Source organism: Schistocerca serialis, chromosome 10 (genome assembly GCF_023864345.2).
Source record: "Schistocerca serialis cubense isolate TAMUIC-IGC-003099 chromosome 10, iqSchSeri2.2, whole genome shotgun sequence".
NCBI lineage: Eukaryota > Metazoa > Arthropoda > Insecta > Orthoptera > Acrididae > Schistocerca > Schistocerca serialis.
Window position 1 is genome coordinate 222,680,352 of NC_064647.1, and position 18,719 is coordinate 222,699,070.

An 18,719-nucleotide genomic window follows, 5' to 3' on the forward strand; every position below is an offset into this window, starting at 1 on the left:
TGAAGACCACAACAAAATCAACAAGGCATTCTTGTGTCATCCCTAGGTGGAGTTGCTACATGAAACTTTGTTACAGAAGAGCGTTGTGACTGCTCTGTACTGTTGTCTAAGTGGTAAACCAGGGGTTCCTCAGGTGCCTGCTTGCACACTATGAGGCAGTGAGCTCACTACTTGTTTGTTCTTCAGTTATTCTCGGTGTTGACGTTGCACTCAAAAAGCACTCCGTCTTCAGGCCACAAGTGGCCCATCGGGACCATCCGACCGCCGTGTCATCTTCAGCTGAGGATGTGAATAGGAGGGGCGTGTGGTCAGCACACTGCTCTCCCGGACGTTATGGTGGTTTTCTTTGACCGAAGCCGCTACTGCTCGGTCGAATAGCTCCTCAATTGGCATCACAAGGCCGAGTGCACCCCGAAGAACGGCAACAGCGCATGGTGGCCTGGATGGTCACCCATCCAAGTGCCGACCACGCCCGACAGCGCTTAACTTCGGTGATCTCACGGGATCCGGTGTATCCACTGCGGCAAGGCCCTTGCCTGTGTTGATGTTGGGTACAACATTATTACACGCCCGGTGCTTGTGTTCCACATAGCATCGCTTCAGCCATTTCTAACAAAATTGTACTCATTCACTTAATTACTATTCTCGTGTGTAAAAATGTCGTATTGGACCTTGTGTGCCAATGATTAGCACGAGAAAACAATAACGCAGCGTTCATAGATTGTGTTTTTTATGTCACACTGTGTTCCGTTCTCTTATGTGTAAAGGGTTATCTACAAATATCATACGAGCGAATGGTAGTTCACATTGCCAAGTCGTCTGCAAATGCACATTTATTTGTGTTCGCTTCCATTCGCTCTTGTGAAAAGAGGATCTAGGAACCAACGTCACAGATTTAGAAATGCCGATTGTTATAATTTCCGCTATTGTTTACTGATATAGCCGATTGTCAGGCCTGGTTGAAGTTTGCTTTGGCTGCCTGTGCAGAAGCGCACAATCACCACCCTCAGTGCAGCTAAATTTCTTAGGTTCATACTGCACTTTGAACTCAAAAATCAATAAAACTAATGTGTGAATAGATTTTTTATTGTAATGAGGACAGAGAGAGATACACAGCAGATGTAAAAAAAAAGCTGTGTTTAAAATTTGATCACTAAGTGTTCTTTTATCCGCATTATACTGAAGCAATCTACATGATGTTAATGTTTAATAATCGTCACTGTCGCAGGATCTCGTTTGCGTGAATATTCCTCAACTTTATTCTGAACTGAATATTCCTCAACACCTTGGAAAACAGTAGGAGATGAAGGTTCGAACGTTCCTCAACTTTACTCTGAATAGTTGTGATTTTGCTTTCTGCTTAACCTTTGATCTCTGTCCCTCACTCGGCGTTGTGATAGTTGGCACAGTTTTTCACAAGATGAAATATTACTGCTTGGAGAAGTGATTTTTGGGTACAGTTTCGTTTTATGTAAGTCCTTAAATGAAATGTAAAATGTAAATATAATTTTTTCCATGTTTTACATTTTTATGAACACTTTAAATATTAATCTTTTCAGAATACATTCCATCGATGAAACTTCATCGAAAATTATGTCTGGCTGCAATTCATATCTGACTACAGCTCCTGTATTACAACAACTAACAACTTCCCATCATTCAGCCAAAATCAGTCGAAAATGATATATGACATGACCATTCATTATAAGTGTGGCGTGCGTGTGTTGTGGTTTGATTGCGTGTTGTACAGTTTCAGCAATTTAACATGAGGTTTTATTTAAACACTGCTTTTCCCGGCTAATGATCGTTATTTTGTTAAAGAAACCTCCACCTGCGAACGAGTAGCAATGTTGTCTGTCAAGCAGTGTAAATGGCACTAAGTTGCAGAACGTTTATCGAACTTAACGCTACTGTTATTCGAGGTGGCAGCACTTTCCTTTAAGCAAAATTACAGTTTTGTCACACAATATTACACGCACATAACACTAATGTATTTTTTCTGCGACAATACTTCATAAAAGCTGTTGCGAAATAACCAGGCTTCATACATCAGCAGATAAGAATTTCTATCGCGTAAGATGTTATTAGCACTACATTTAAAGTTTATTCGCGATCTAAGTCGAATTTATTTCCTCAAAGTGGGTTCTGGGCCACCAATACACAATTATTATCGCAATTATGACCAATAACATTTATGTCCGTATAGAAAATCAGTTTAAAAATGCCGCTGCAATATTTCACTAAGATGGCGGCGGCTAACATAAGACAATCACTTATAGATTCTGCTTCAGGCCCTCTTGTACTACTAACAAAAATATATATAGTTTTAAATCTTTTTGTAACTTCACTATATGCATTAACATTTGATAATATTGCTCAATGATAATCGCTTATTATTCAGCATTTACCAATAAACCTCCGTGTAGATCAATGGCTGCGCTTCTTTGTAGCTGATCAGAAAATTTAACATTTATATAGGACGAGAATCACAATGAAATAAAACTCCAAACTAAGTAGATTCATTTCATTGATAGATAACCTCTGTTTTTCAAATATTAAATTAGCAACATAATAAAATTTTTTACAGACCTCTGTGTTACGAGACATCAACCACGTTCGGCATTACAACAGTTCGAATAAGAAGAAGGATTATTCTAGAAGAATCACAGATAACAAAAGATGAAGATTTTCATTATCTTTTTCCATGAGTATTGCCTGAGATATGATTTTCACAGAAAATAAAATTATGTCACTGACAATAATTATTGAGTATTATTTTAGTGTCGATGAAGTCCTTTCTTATTAATATCACGAGAATGTGGCCTCAAATTCTTCACACAATGCTGTCGTGAGTATTGTTCTGATTTGTTGCGTTTGTAATTCATTTTTGATGTTATTATTTCAATACGCAGCATCGATACCGACAATAATCACCAATGGATGTAATGGATGTAGGTGTGCGTGTATGTTCCACGTCTCCCCCTAAATCACTGGACCGATTGTAACCGAACTTGGTACAAATATCCCTTACCGTCAGGCAACGGTCGATGTGAGGGTAAGAACGTCATATACACAGATCTGTGTAAAAATGCCGTGTCATGCATGACGTTTTAATACATTTATTCCTTGAGTGAACGAAGGAACTCCCTGACACCTGGCTGCGCTTTTGACAGCTTTCAACTGCGAAGGGGAAGCGGCTGTAGGAGAAAACAATAGCCTTGTATAGGGCTATGAAGAGGCGTTGCCATAGAGACGTCTACAAAATCGCGTTGTACACACGCGGAGCAGCTGCGCCCAGCTGTCTAGACATGTAATTATAAGTATTGTTTATAGTCACGCACTCAGCTACATAAGCGTTACAGAGAATTTGTATTTTGCATACTATGCTTCTTAATTTGCTTATTGTACTTATACATTTGTATATTAGGCATATTTCTTTGTACGACTTTTCATAACTGCAAACGTGTTTTCACGAATGAAATTTTGTCGATAGTACTATACAAACACAGTTTTTTTTTTGTTTTCGGTTTAATAGGAAACTGGGAAAATGAATACCGGGGCAATGCCGGGTTTGTCAGCTACTAGTAATAATTAGAATCAAAGTTATTAGTTACATTGATGTACAAACTATATCTGACGATTTTAGTGTTGCAGTATTTGAATGAATGTAACGTTTTAATACACTTTTCATATCAGCACACAAGCGAATAATACGTTAATATCTGTGTGGATGTAGAATAAAAATAAAGAAAATTACTTTGTTCGAGAAACATTAGCGAACCGCTAAGTGAATTAAATGTTTGTATCGTGTTCTTTAGTAGACAATGAGAGTGTACCATCGACAAGATCCATTACAGTGTCCACGTGATCGCTAGTCGCGTAAATGTTTACCTGCGATGTGTTTCGGGTTTCATGGCACCGAGTCTGTTTGCATACCTGCCTTGATTAGCATTCTGATGTGCAATTAAACTCGTAATTAACTGACATCTGCGTGCTAACGTTTCCTGTACCCACAGAGTGAATCTGATTGCACAGTCTGCTTTTTGCGGCGTATGGCTTGAGGCTGCACGTTTGGCCATGTGTTATGTTCAGGGTGGACGAAACAAAACTGTCCCGGAAAATATTTCATGCACCTTAAGATAGGATACCAAACCTGTGGCAGATGATGTAAGTGGCAGTATGTACAAGCTGTTTGCTTTAAGCTGAAACAATTACGTGTCACTAAGACGAATTGTTCTAGGTGAAAAGTTAATATTAGTAAATGGGAGATCTGTTTGTGGTATAACTGGCCCCTTCCTTACCACCCTCCTGCGTGGAAGCGGTAACTTTGTGTTTTCTGGTGGGAACCCCCCAATTTACTGCATATTTGGAGTCTACACCAAAAGTAAATACGATTTCATCAAACAATTGCTTTCCATTCGTGGTAGATGGTGCTGTATTGGACAGATACCAAGGTGCCTGTTTTTGCAATTAAGAAACGACGCATCTGATTCTACACTTCATGTGCGATGTAAATGTAAACCTTTGTTATCTAAGGGTTGATATTTATGTTAGAAATTTACTTTAGTGTTGCAGATTTAACTATACAGTACAATATGGTTGGCCGTTTCAGGGTCTGCTTAGAAACTATGTGATCCAGAAACAACGATGTGGGTGTAATAATTTTCTGTTGCTACAGGGATGCTTGACATTGGTGAGTCTCTTACCTCTCACCATTGGGGTACTTGATTTCGCTGAGGGCCTTTGCCTCTTATCATCGGCGTGCTTGATTTCAGCGAGTTCCCTTGCCTTTCACCACTGGGTGTTTGCTTTCGGTTACTATTCTCGCCTCTCACGGTTGGGGTGCCTGATTTCTGCGAGTCCCCTTGCCTCTCACCACTGGGCTGCTCGATTTCGCTGAATGCCCTTGCCTCTCACCATTGGGATGCTAGATTTCACTGAGCCCTTGGCTGACACCATTGAGGTTTTTGATATTGGCGTGTCTCGTTGCCTCTCACCTTTGAGGTGTCTGGTTTCGGTGAGCCCCCTTGCCCCTCACCACTGGGCTGCTTGATTTCGCTGAGAGCCCTTGCCTCTCACCATTGGGATGCTAGATTTCACTGAGCCCTTGCCTGACACCATTGAGGTTTTTGATATTGGTGTGTCTCATTGCCTCTCACCTTTGAGTGTCTGGTTTCGGTGAGCCCCCTTGCCTCTCACCACTGGCTGCTTGATTTAGCTGAGTGCCCTTGCGTCTCACCGTTGGGATGCTAGATATCAGTGAGCGCTTACCTGACACCATTGAGGTTTTTGATATTGGCCTGCCTCATTGCCTCTCACCTTTGAGGTGTCTGGTTTCGGTGAGCCCCCTTGCCTCTCACCACTGGCTGCTTAATTTCGCTGAGTGCCCTTGCCTCTCACCGTTGGGATGCTAGATTTCAGTGAGCCCTTGCCTGACACCATTGAGGTATTTGATATTGGCGTGTCTCGTTGCCTCTCACCTTTGAGGTGTCTAGTTTCGGTGAGCCCCCTTGCCTCTCACCACTGGCTGCTTGATTTCGCTGAGTGCCCTTGCCTCTCACCGTTGGGATGCTAGATTTCAGTGAGCCCTTACCTGACACCACTGAGGTTTTTGATATTGGCGTGTCTCGTTGCCTCTCACCTTTAAGGTCTCTGGGTTCGGTGAGCCCCCTTGCCTCTCACCACTGGCCGTTTGATTTCGCCAAGAGCCCTTGCCTCTCACCATTGGGATGCTAGATTTCAGTGAGCGCTTGCCTGACACCATTGAGGTGTTTGATTTCTGCGATTCCCATTCCTCTCACCTTTGGGGTGTCCTGCACTTTATTCATCCAGCATTTGAGTAAGAGAGCTTTAAGCGACTTCCAACAAACTTTACATGTAATTTCAAATCTTTACGAATTTTTTTAACTGTCCCCTAAAAAAAAGAAGAAAGCGAAAAGTTTATCGCTTACTATATTTTCGCTGTTCATGCAGCCAAAATTCCCCGTCAGGTGTGACGTTTTAAATTATTACTGCTATACTACTGGCTCTTTTTCCAACACAGTTTGCAGGCAGTATCTGGTTATATCATTGTATGTACATGCGAAATGATATCATTGTAGGAAACGTAGTTCAGTAGATATTACGTCATAAACACTGTGATGCGTCAAAAACTAGCTTTTACTGAAAATGGAGCCCTAATTACTCACCTCCTTTATTATTAGATCACTACCGGTTTCGTAGCACTAAAAGCCCATCTCCAGAACGCGGATGCGTCCCCTGTACGAGGTTCCGTAAAGATCGGAGAAGCAGTGTTCACTTGAAGATGTGGCTTTTAGTGCCACGAAACTGGTAGTAATCCAATAATAAAGGACTAAATACAGCTGAACCCGTTTTAGTAATATGCAAGATGACTATTCATATCTGTGGTTGCCCCACTTACTAGGTTGTTTACTCACCTGTATTCTTATTGTATTACATAATGAAAGCACTTAAGGAAACTTGCCTTCGAAACCGGTTCAGATAATTGATTTTAATTTTTTTTTAAATCGATGTTTAGAGTTTTTTTTAAATAATAGTACTTAAAAGATCTGAACTGGACATCAGGAAGAAGTTTAAAAATGAAGTTAAAAATCTCTCGGTGTGCGTCCAAACACATATTTCCAGTACTTTCATACGTCAGTGTTGTTGTTAGACTCCTCTTCGAGAATCATATGCTATACAACTGTTTTTGAAGTTGGAAGCCCTGTTAGGAGATGCGCTTTGCGATTCTCTTACTTTTTCCCTGTATATCTTTGGTTTTATAGCATTACTTTCTTATAAACTGTTCTGTAGTTTGAGTTACTGTTTTTTGTCATTCTGGAAAATTATTGCGCCTGTAATTTGTTTTAATGTGGGGGAGTTAACAGATATGAAGTTCTAGAGTTGCTAGGAATTTATTCTGAGCTTAATTTGAGAGAAACACTATTGCCAAACGATTTCGTGACTGTGGCTGAAGCTGAAAAGTGGTTTCTTGAGACAACTTAAGGCGCCAGAATAACAAGGAGGAACGAGAAGAGAGAAGATAAGAAACACGTAAACCAAGATGATTACGATACTGGAATGCATTATGTGTATCAGGAATAACTGAGGTGAATCACAGATAAAATATAAATTTGAATTGAATTTCTCGAGAGTTAAATTTTCTAACGTGTTTATTCTACGCACAAAAACCTATTTGAGCTAGCTGTCTGAAATTTTCAGGATACTGTTTGGAGGTAAGGAGACTACAAACAATAAAATACTATCGACAGGAAGGAAGATGCGTTCTGATTGATTACAAAAAAGTAACCTTAATTTTGATTATCTAATGTATATATTTCTAGAATAAAAACTTGCGGCTGAAAGACATGATTGTGGTCTACTTTTAGATAGACATATTGTTAATGCGTACTTTAAGTTTCAATCATCTAAAAAAGATAGATAGTCGGTGCATAGAGTCCAAGTCTGAACCAGCATATAAAATTTAATTTACTGATGTTCACAAAAAAAAGTAATAAAATCAACGTGATTGAGTGTATATCGAAATGTTGAGCAAAAAACATTCCTATTCTCCTACAGTTTTTATCCTACTAAGAGTTCAGGACTTTTTGTCAGAGCCGTGTAAACTGTGGGGAAATTGTTAGTATTTTCTGGGCAATCACTGTCAAGTTACCTTAATGACTTTCAGAATATTTTAAACATTATTTCAAACCTTCCCTAATGATTTTTACTCTCACGCACTTAGAAGTCATTCTTAATACATTTGTAGAATAATCAGACATCTGAAGCAGTTTTACACATGAAAATTTGATGCCTTAAAGAATCTGGCGTTTACTGGTTCATTCAGATTCGGCTTGCTTAATCAAGAGATTTTATGTAATAAGATTACGGCATGTCTTGTGAACACAATATGCAGGTTTTAACTCAACAGGAATTTCACAAGTTGTTTTGGTAGAAATTTCGTGTAGCAATTCTAACTTTTAGTGCAATAATAGTTGGAACAGAAGTTCGAGAAGCATCTAACGATACAGGGGTTAGTAATAGAGGTGAAGCAGATTTAAATTAAACTGAAAGTTACATCTCACATTCTCCTGTGTAAAGCGCTTCAAAGCTATCAGTCAGCTGTTTTAACAGGGTGACAAATATTTTCGCCGTTAGGTCTCGCTGGTAATTGGAAAAAGTAAATTACATGAAACAGAATCCGTTTACAGGCGGTTTCTCTTATCCTATGTGGTTCTTGCTTCTGCCGCCGCATCCCAAAAATCTGTCGTTATCGGTTTGTATATCCCATACTTCCCTGTCTTGTTCTTTTTCTCACGGCCTCCTTTACCCTCTCCAACCAGGCAACCTTCGCTCTTCCCTTTCTCTTTCTGCCCTGAGGATAGTACATTCAGTTCTTCTTTGGCCATATGTGATCTGTCATTCGCATTTTATGTCCACACCAGGCGAGCCGCCGTTCTCCTGTTCCACCTGTGATGCATTCTTGATTCTGGGTTATTGCCCTTATCGTTGTACAATGTATTTGCACCAAATTGAACTATTTTTTGAGGCGGATTACAAAATGTAAATCTTTCTTTGTTTCAGGTGTGGCTTGTCCGTTGAGTGCAGAAGGACCTAAAGCTGCTGCGTAATTTTTGTCAATGTTTGCTGTCCGTCCAAGTAAAAATGCTCAGGTTAGGAGAAGGCACAAACTGTGGTTTGGTATGCAGAGTTTAAATTCATTGTAGTGGTGCAAAGACAGTTTCATCTGTTTGCATGAAAGTAACATCAGATGCCAAGAAAATAAAACTATTGAATAGACAGTTTCTGGACTCTGGCACCACCCTCAAGCGACATGCAGGGGATCGGCGTGTCTCCAAAGACCAAGGGGAGAATGTACGCCAAGCTTTCCAAAGAAGCTCACGGAAATAAATTCGTCAAGCTTCACGGAACTTCAAATGCCATGTGCCATGTGCAGGAAGTGGTTGCTTCTGTCCTTCTACAAGATGAAGCTTATGCAGGCCATAAAGACAAATGATAAACAACGGCTCTATGGATTTGCTTGTGAAATGCTTAACTGAATCGACCGGAATCCTGGTTCCTAGTCAAGTGTAATGTCTTGTAATAAGGTCATATTCCATGTCCCTGAATCTGTGAATAAACATAACGTTGGCATCTGGGGGATCACAGAATACACACACTGTAAGGGTAAAGGTTTGGGATAGCTTGAAAGTGAACTTTTGGTGTGGCCTCATGTGTGTAAAGAGAACCATTCTTCTTTGCTGAGGAGAGTGTCACAGGAACGACACACCTAGACATGTAGGAAATTTTGGTTTTTGTCCAGTTTGAAGTTTCCCATTGTGGGATAGTGCACACAGAAAAGGTTCCCAGGTAGCACTGAACAATAGAAATTTACTTCTATAAGAAAGCAACAAAAAGCATGAATAACAGAATACTGGTTCTCTATGAAAGAATACAAGAGATTGTCCTGATTTAATAAGAATGATTGCCACTCATTGAGTAAAGTTGTACAAAGGTGCGAGGGAAATCACACAGTCTGCCCTCATAAGTTACTCTCCAAGTTCGGAATTGGTATTGCACAGGCTTTGTCGTGTTGCAGCAGTGCAGCATTGTGGCTCGCCGTTTACTGGCCAATCACACTTGGCAGCAGACTCGGCGTGCGACTGATTGAGAACTGCAGGCGGCGATCGTACAAAGGCTACCTGGCTATGGATACACGGAAGTGGCTGGCGTCACATAGTTTCGCGGATGCGAAATAGTGCCGGCGGTGTCCGGCGACCGTGGCTCCCTCCTTACTGCAACTTCAACTGCAGGCGTCTGGCTGGACGGCAACCCTCAAGGCAGTGTTGTGTGGCGGGTGTGCCGGCTGTTCAGGCGCCAGCCGTATGGGTATTCTTGTTTCATTCAGATGGCGTAGCGGTCTCGGTGCTTAGACGGTGGCGTAGCCTCGGTAACAGCCAAGCATACGGCACAAACCTTTCCTTTCACCAAGGTGGTGCTCCACCTAACTGGTTGTTGGATGTTCAGATAACTGAATCCAACATTTCCAACGCTGAATTGGAGGAGAATTGGCCTTCATGTTCTCCTGATGTAAAACAACAGGACTTTTTCTCTAGGACTACGTGATCGACAGAGTTTTCGCTGCTGCAGTGCAGGACCTTCAAGACCTCTGTACTCGGATTGTGAAAGTTATCACTACCACCCATTGGACATTTTGCATCGGACCTGCGTGGAAACTGAATACAGACATCCTTCGTGGCACCACAGGGGCTCACATGGAAGTGTTCTGATCTAATGATTTCTTGAAAATTAAACTCGATGTACAACATAGTTTTGAGAAGGAGATACATTTGTTTCATTTAATTTTGTGTTGGGAGCATATTGGAAATGCGGGAATTTCGGTGTAGACACCTAGGATTTTTTCCGTAGTCTCGCCGAGAAGTTCTACACAATCCCCTGAGATAGCCCTTTTCTACAAGTTCCATTTTTTTCCAGTAAGCTCCCAGCACTCACGTCCAGAGGTCGGTATAGGCTCCACAGTACTTATATAGAGCATCTGGTTAAGCTCTTGGGTTGCTGTTTTCCCATGGGCTACTCGTTTCTGTACTTCACAGTCACTTGTTCCGTCTTCCAATAGGATGCTACCAGATATTTACATTTTTCATATACGCTGATGTACTGTCCATATACTGTTATTGCACTTTCTCCTCTGAATAGGAATTTAGCCCTTTAAAACTTTACTTTCCAACTTGACTTATGATATGCTTCTAGTAATTTTCTTAGCTTGAAACGGGTATCATCTTCTTCACTAGCCTCCATACCTGATCATCTAGAAAAAACTGGGTGTACATACGTTGATCCTTTGCTATCTTAAAGTCCATTCCTGCGCAATTCCTACTCCACAAGTCTATGGCTTTCTGAATGTATATTTAAAACGTTGCAAGGGGCAAGCAGCATCCCTGTTTCGATCCTTTGGTAATTTTGAAAGGCTGTGACGGTATTTTATTCACTACTGCATACTGCACACTTCTGATGTGTACATATACTTCTTGAGCCGTGGTAAAAATTGTTGTTTTGAAGAGCGCGCCGCAGTGCGTAGTGTGAAGCAGTCGCCCTCCATTTCTGGCGGTTTCGCCGCTGTGGCAATCGCAGCTTTGGTGGGAAAGGGGAAAGGTTGCCTGTTCACGTGCATTTAAGGGGCGCTATGAGCTCGCCAGTCGGTGAGTCTGGGTCAGTCTCTCGTCCCCAGCTTGCTAGTCTGTCTCTCGTCCGCATTTGTTAGGCAGTTAGTGTCTGTCTGTCGTTCGGAGTGCTAGTATGTCTGTCGTTCGGATCAACCTTTAAAGCCGGCAAAATGAGTTTCCACTCCGCCAGTAAGAGAACTCAGCGAGTGGTCGCCCGGTCGGGGCTTAGTTCCTGCATCTGAAAAAAAAAAGTGTGAAATCTTATGGGAGTTAACTACTAAGGTCATCAGTCCCTAAGCTTACACACTACTTAACCTAAATTACTCTAGGGACAAACACAAACACCCATGCCCAAGGGAGGACTCGAACCTCTGCCTGCATCTGAGTCTGCGTGTTAGGCCGCCAGTCAGCTCGAGTTTGCTCAGGCAATGGTCATTGGCGGTTGGATCGATCGGTTGCGCACTGAGACACAAGATGACTTGTCCGTCTTGAGCGTCGGCGCATGTGAGGTCGCCACGTGAGTCCAGTGGGCCGCGGCGTATAGCGAGGGGTAGTGGCTTCGCGATCGACACGACAGCAACAGGAGTCAACCCACGACATCAATCTGGCCGGTGCGAGCTGCGACGCCGTGAGACGGGAGATCGGCGCGCCTTCCTGCGTCCGTTGAAGCGGCTGGCAGCGGACGGTTCGGGAGAGCGATTTGGGGGTGCTGCGCCAGGTTTTCTCGAGAAATCGCAGTTTATTAGAAGTTAAGTGATTGGTGATATCTTGTGTGATTTACTCTTGTTAAATTCTACTTGTTTTCTTGGTGAGGTCACCTGCCGTTTTGCTTTGGGGTCGTCCCACCATTCTTCTCCGTTTACCCATCCGCGGGAAGGTGGTTGTTTATAAACTGGGCGGTACGTTTTTCCCTTGTGGAGTACGGGCGGTTAGAGCAACCTGCGGTTCGGTTTGTTCGGTAATCTCCCTACCAATCTACCGTTCAATCTACGGTTCAGTGGGAACTTCCGTTATAACAGAAACTACCAATTTTTCCTCTACGGTGCAGCACACCGAATTTCGTAACATATATAACAGCTGTAATCGTCAAAATAGTGTCTGTGCTTGCATGTCTGAAGCACATTGAAGATACAGACACTGTATAAACACAGACATTGTAATAATCAATGATATTAAAAATTACGTTCAACTCACCATATATGAAGATTGGAACTTAAATATTGGTAACTATTTATTCACAACCGATACAAAAGAGTTACATGTTTGCACCTGTTACTGTCCTTCAAAGTAGTCACCAGCGTTGTGCAGAACCAGCAGCCACCGATGTGGGAGGCGTAGTATACCGTTAGCAGAGCCTGTTCTGTTGATGGTGCGAATGGAGCGGTCTAAAGTTATGGTGATTCTCGTGTACGACTGTGATGGTTTATCCTAACGCATTACGTTCCTCCCCGACATACCGTCAGTGCACAGTATTACTGTTCGTTTTTGGAGAATCACCTGCGACCAGCTTTGCGAAAGAAGCGGCGACACTTTCTGCGCAACCCATCCATCGTTTTGCACGACAATGCGCGGGCGCATACAGCGCAAGCTGTGGCTGCTCCGTTCGGTCGACGGGACTGGGAAGTACTGTACCATCCACCATATTCCCCGGACTTAAATACTTGTGATTTTGATTTGATTCCGAAGATGAAGGAACCATTTCGTGGCATTCGCTTCAGAACTGTTCCAGAAATTCGACAGACAGTAGAGCGCTCCATTTGCTCCATCAACAGAACAGGCTCTGCTAACGGTATACTACGACTTCCACATCGCCGGCAATGGGTTCTTCACAACGCTGGTGACTACTTTGGAGGACAGTAGTAGGGCCAAACATGTAACTCATTTGTATCGGTTGTGAATAAGTAGTTGCCACTATTTAAGTTCCAACCCTCGTACATGAAAAGTGTCACTAGTCAGAATGTGCCATTCTTCTTGAATGAGCCATGAAAACATTCCAGTGGCAACGCTGAAGACACGCTGTTCTTGCTGTAGTGAATCATGAAGTAGCCTAAAACAAAACTGACGTACCTGTCCTAAGGTGGACGGAGTGGGAGATAAAGAGGTGACTTTTCGTCCACGTTGCGGCACTTCACACGTCTTTTTCAGTGACGAAAACTAAACATTGCCGTTTCTTGACTTGTGCCAAATTTCTTGCCGGGATGCGATGTGCCTTTCCAAGCCCACTCCCACTCAGAACTTCAGACAGGCAGGCAGTTTTTAGATGCGGTGCCACCGGCGAGCAGCTGCGTAGAATCAAAACAGTGCCAGGTTGGAGTTGATCACACTTGCCTTGCAATCAAGGGGTAGCGGCCACCTGTCCGGAGTAAGGCGCTCTAACGAGGCGATTACTCGTGGCTAACTAGCCCAGGGCCACCCTGTCGAAATAGGCCTCCCGTGACTGGCTGCAGACTATGAGCAATCGGTCAGTTACCAGCCTAGTGCTAAGGAAGCGTCAATAAAGCCTTCCTCACGCCGGACTACGCAGCTAACGTTGACGTGGAAGTGGATGGGAAAACCAACCTCACGAGACAGATCGGACATGCTGGTCGACGTGATTTGCGATTGTAGCGATGTCCAGCGGCAGCTATCAGCTGTATCTGGCTCGCAAACCAAACAGTTTGCTTACGAAAAAAGAAGCACACTTAATTTCTAAGTTAGCTCTATTAAAACGCACGTTTCCTTGCTTGCCCTTATGCTAGTCACGTTGTTCTGTCTGTAAAATACATAATCAAAAACTTCAATATTTAAGGATGTTATAAAACGTCCCGAAATGAGTCAAACACAGTCCTGAGAGAGAACACACTTATATTAACATAATCTCAAATATTACAGAAATTTTTTCTGTTAATTTAGTAAGGAAGTTCCATAATCTTTTAGAAAAGCCGGCCGTTGTGGCCGAGCGGTTCTAGGTGCTTCAGTCCGGAACCGCGTGACTGCTACGGTCGCAGGTTCGAATCCTGCCTCGGGCATGGATGTGTGTGATGTCCTTAGGTTAGTAAGGTTTATGTAGTTCTAAGTCTAGGGGACTGATGACCTCAGATGTTAAGTCCCATAGTGCTCAGAGCCAATTGAACCATTTTTAGAAAACGCGAACGTGAAAAAAAATCCTAATGCAGCAGGGTGCAAACCCGCTACACGTCCTTTCGTAATCGGCACCTCTAGCAACTACGGTACACTAAATTTCTGCAACAAACGTGGTTGTATTTTATCTTACAGTCTCTTGAAGTCTTTACTCGCCGATGTGTTATTAATTGACATTTAATTATGACAAATCCTATGAAGAACGATGCCTTAAAACGGCGTACTTTCATTACGTGCGGATTACAACACGAAAATAACTAAGTACGAAAATTCTTTGACCTCCAATATGACGTTTCCCGTAATTTTATCGCAACGAAGATTACCAGTAACAACCCACTTTCGAGAAGTCCTTAGTGAGCTGGTGCTTAGAAACAGGTGTAAGTTATAGGCATAGGGTGTATGTTATAAAATAAAACCCACCAAATAAGGGCTTCAACTGAAAACGGCAAATAGGCAAATACAATATGGCGTCTCGCAAGTTGTGCTTGCGGCACAGAAAACGTACGCTCCGTATTCGCTCCATTGTGCGTGGCACGCCGCCGAAATATCGCAGAAAATATTTCGTGTTTCACATGACGAAATGGCTCCTCGACGTGAAATAGCAGGAAATGACGTCACAAAACTCGTACAGCACCGCGTCAACGTTTACCAATTCCTCCCGTGTGAGGACAGCTTGAGTAGAAGGCATCGTAGCCGTGTAGCTGCGTACGAACAAGGTGCGGTTGGGTCCAGAGATGGCGATGAAATATCAACATGTTGGAAGTATCTACCTTTTGCATAAATAATTCGAGCTAATCAAATCTTCTTGGCTTATCATCCGAGTTCTGGCGTTCGCCTTATCGCCACCATTCGACGAGTTGTCTTCTTCAGGCTAAGTCTTCGCTTGAAGATGAAGAGCAGGACACTCGTCGAAACGTTACGACCATCCAACGCCACAAATCGCCTGATAACCCGGGAAGATTCGTGGAGGAAACCTGCATTCTCAAATAATATCGACATTCAGACATCGACATTATACTGCCACGATGACGGTGCATTTCCCCGATTTATCAGACTTTCGTAATTCTTATTTTCTGCAGGGTTAGTCCGAACTTCACAGGCAGAGATGTTACCAGAAAGAACTAGACATCATCACGCAAACAGCAACAAACAATAGGTACAGTAGGGATCTAGTCACCAAATTAAACAAAAATATTAAAAAACAAATACAGCCAGTGAACACAGTACGCAAACACCCACAAACAACAGTACGACAAAACACTACACAAACAGGCACAAAGAGTGACAGAAAAATAACGAGATATCTACCAAAAAGCAGGAATATACCAACTACAGTGCAACACATGTGATGGAAGGTATATAGGACAAACCAGCATAACATTAGATACCCGGTACAAAGAACATATGAGAGCATGGAAATACGGAACGAGCCACTCCACTTTTGCAGAACATTTGAGAGAAAATAACCACAAACCTACTACAAGAGAAAATGATATGAAAATAATTAGAATAAATAATGAAAGACATCTCCTAACATTACAGGAAAATTATCATATGTACAAAAGAAAGGCTGAAAAGAAACAACTACTCAATGACCAAGTAATACGACTAACAACTCACTGTTTACACTGATTGATCACATAATAGACAGAAATCCCAACAAATGATTACACATCTGATTCCTCTCATAAGTATATACAGGAAAATATAATAATAATAATAATAATTATTATTATTTTTAAGAATAAATAAATGAATAAAAAATAGTAATAAATTTAAATAAATAATTTTTGTTTTATTAAAAAAAGAAATCTCTCTCCCCCTCTCTAACACACACACACACACAAGTTCACAAAACACTTCAATGCAGAAAACTGAGAATGTTGGTAACACTTAGACAAACAAATGAAACTTTGTATTAAATAGATGGCAGTTACAGTGATATGTAACGTAAAAGATGAGAAAAAGTAGTTTGTTTAGATACAATGAGTTAGAAGTTACCTGTAAGTACCTTTCCATTTCATAAAAAAACATTAAAGAACTGTTTTTAAATCTATAACCTAGATGTGTAACCATAACCTATGTTTTAAAATGGACAAATCATGTAACATTTCAGGACACCCACTGAAGATGCCTTGTAAAAAAGGCGAAACGCGTCTGGGTGCATAAATAAAAATAAAAATGTCGATGTGCAGCATGCAAAAAAGGCATTTTTTTCGAAACAACTACAATTTATAGAGATATTTTGTGAGTTGTTTGGTGTGAGGCACCCGAGTCTCCGGTGGCTTGTTCAGAGTAATTGCATTTCGTATGATTTCTGATCCCCAGTCATCTTTGCATCTTTACCACACTGAAAATACTTTCGCAGCAATGTAATTTCTGACGGTATACGCGATGTGCCATGTTTGGAAACAAACTTGTTCCATTCGTTCACCCAAGGTACACTAAATGAAAAAAAAAAAATCTTGTTAACAACTGTAGAGCTTACAGTGATTTTACAGGGAGTAAATATGAAAAGGAGTTCAAGAACAAACAATCATTATTTTATCATATTCGCACTAAGCGTTGATGCTGTTAAAATGCGGCGATGTCAACAAACCCAAAAATTACTTAGTAAACAGCGTTATAGATGCAATTCAGGGGTTTTCGCATCTAGATAATACTGCCATCATTTTTGGGCGAAGTACCTCAGCTAACTAAAGGGACACTTGTACAGAGAAACACCATAAAGTGTTGCATGACGATCTTCTTCATATAAGGATTAGAACCAGGACATTATGGAACGAAAAGCTCCATCAATCCTGCAAGATTAAAAGGATACACTTCGCTGCAGGAGTACATAATATCCCATTACGTCATTGGTTCCAAAATTACAGACACAGCATAAACTTTATAGCGACCACGACACGACTTCGATTTAACCGCGGAAGATTACGGCCACATATTTACCGTCTCAACATGACGGCATTTTCTTTATGTGAATGTGACAATGAGGAAGGTGTTAACAGCAGTTTCTTCGGCTGCGACAGAAATCACCAAGAAACTACTTTAGTAATGTAGCGTCTGATGTCCTTTGGCGATGCATTTGAAACGAGAATTCAAATTCTCTTAGCGGTAGAAGGCACAATGGGTATAAACTACACGGCCGGAAAAAATTGGAAATCGATTACCAACAATATGTAATGGCATTACCTTTTAAAGATAAAGCATATTTTTGACTTAATAATTGGTATTTGCTATGAACAATTATAGGTCTTCTCCATTATGATGTAAGCACAAGGACTCTAACCTTACGTTACGACAGGTAGACTACACTTTACGAGAAAAGTTATTACGTTATATTGTGTGTGTACGATGTATGTCACTTTGGAAAAAAATTAGTATTTGCACATATTGGTTCAGCTAAGGACGGGATCATGCCATAAAAAAAGTGATAAAGTCATATAATATTTTGAGGAATGAGCCTCAGTTGCACAAATTTTCTGGTCCTATCCAGGTTTCGGCTAAATTAATCTACCCTTCTTCAGAAGCATAAAATTACTATAACATGCCAGAGTAAGGCCAGCCAACATTAAAATTAGAACCTATAGTATCGTGGTACCATGTCGAATAAAAGTTTTATTCGAGATAGTACCACGATACTATAGGTTTTAATTTTAATGTTGACTGTGCCTTACTCTGGCATGTTATAGTAATTTTATGCTTCTGAAGAAGGCTAGATTAATTTAGCCGAAACCCGGTTAAGACCAGAAAATTTGTGCAACTGAGACTGATTCCTCAAAATATTAGTCTATCACAGTTGTTGACGGGGCTGCAATGTGCTAAAAATTCTTGATAAAGTCATCTTTCCGGGCTGAGGCTACATTAGTTACTGTTATTATGATAGACGGCTGCGTTTTCAACAATCCACTACGATGGATATGCAAGATATATGAAAAGAAGTTACTTGCAAGAGAATCCCCTTACAGGCAATACTGAATATTGTTTATCACAGTAGGAGTTTTGACGCACGGTACCGCTGGCAAACATATCTGCGCGGAATCAAAACAGTGCCAGTCTGGAGTTCATCAGACTCGCCTTGTACTCAAGGTCCATCGGCCATCTGTTCTGGGAAAAGAGTTCTAACGAGGCGAATACTAGCAGCTAAGTGGCTCCAGGGCCGTCCTGTCGAAATAGGACTCCCGTGTCAGGCAGTAGACGCTGATCAATCGGGCATTTAGCAGTCTGATGCTACCGATCAGCAAGTAAGTGGTGGACGTAGAAGCAACGTGGCTGCGTCCTACAATAGATAAAGACGGTACATCGATGTATGGGACATACCGACATTGCGCACAAATAATATCGATATACTAGCGACTAGGAGGCTGGTAGCAAGTCCGTAACGAGGAACCCCATAGAATTGGGTGGATGACAATT

At 41.7% G+C, this 18,719-nt stretch overlaps 1 pseudogene; it reads right to left on the reverse strand.

Moving 5' to 3' along the window:
• Positions 1-419: 419 nt before the first annotated feature.
• On the reverse strand, positions 420-537 carry LOC126425603 (5S ribosomal RNA; annotated as a pseudogene).
• Between the last annotated feature and the right edge of the window lie 18,182 nt (positions 538-18,719).